The following is a 1052-nucleotide window of genomic DNA, read 5'->3' on the forward strand; positions in this document are numbered from 1 at the left end:
TAGGGATTGATACCAGCTTCCAATGGAACATTGACCACCGCTTTTTTTGCCGCAAAGTGCTGCCTCCTGCAGAGCAGTTCCCGAATTCGTAATAATGTTAACGTACACTCAAGCGGCTAGTAGCGCTTCTACTACTTTTTTGTGTCCATTACGACTAGCTAAGTGCAAACATGTTAGAGTAAGAGATGTGTTGATGACGAAATTGCGCTGCTAGATCTAGTGCAGTTTGAAAACTATTGTTGCGGACAGTGGGGTCCGCATCGTAGGCAAGCAAAATGGCTAAAACAGTGTTGTGGCCGTGTTGTGCGGCACAATGCAGTGGAGTTTCATGATCAATAGTCTGCAATGAAATCAGATTAACTTTTGAAGAAAATTAAGAAAGTTTTGTCTCAAACCTGCGCATTTTGATTAGCTGCTTTGGGTGTTTGCAGTAATAATTGTTTAACTATCTCATCATGACCTGCTCATGCTGCTAAATACAATGGAGTTGAGCCTCTTATGTCTGGCATGTCTGGTACAGCATTATGAGCCAATAAAAGACGCACGTTGTTGATGTGGCCATTCAGACAGGCGTGGTGTAGTGGGGTATATCCATTAACATCTTGACTGTTTATACATGGACTGCGACGAAAGCTTTTGAAAAAAAATTAAAAAGTTAGTTGCATACATGGCATAGTTGTGCCATGGTTGAATGTATGTAAATACAAGCTTATTTCAATTCACTATATTTGTAACACTTGGTTGACTTTATCTTGATTTTGAAGATACAAGTAGAAATAACGGATTTCTTGCAATTAGTCAATTATTAACAGTTGTTGCTAATTGTTATCTACGCCAACAAAACATTTGTTTGCTTTATGCTCAAGGTCTCTACACCCACTCAATGCCACGAAATATGTATGCCCTTCATTGAATAATCGCACAGCTTGAAACCTTTATAATCGTTTGAAATTACCATTTTGTCACACAAAATCGTATTCGCCACAACTTTCGCACGTATTTCCTTTTATTAAAATATAAATTTCTTTGCCCAAAAACCTTTGGTGGCCGCA

The 1052-nt window shown here is 38.8% G+C and overlaps 1 pseudogene; it reads right to left on the reverse strand.

Moving 5' to 3' along the window:
* The window catches only part of LOC118739750, a 15740-nt pseudogene extending 15099 nt beyond the window's left edge, over window positions 1-641 (reverse strand).
* Between the last annotated feature and the right edge of the window lie 411 nt (window positions 642-1052).

The sequence above is a fragment of the Rhagoletis pomonella genome, unplaced genomic scaffold, assembly GCF_013731165.1.
Source record: "Rhagoletis pomonella isolate Grant_MI unplaced genomic scaffold, Rhpom_1.0 Rhpom_scaffold_00005, whole genome shotgun sequence".
Lineage (NCBI taxonomy): Eukaryota > Metazoa > Arthropoda > Insecta > Diptera > Tephritidae > Rhagoletis > Rhagoletis pomonella.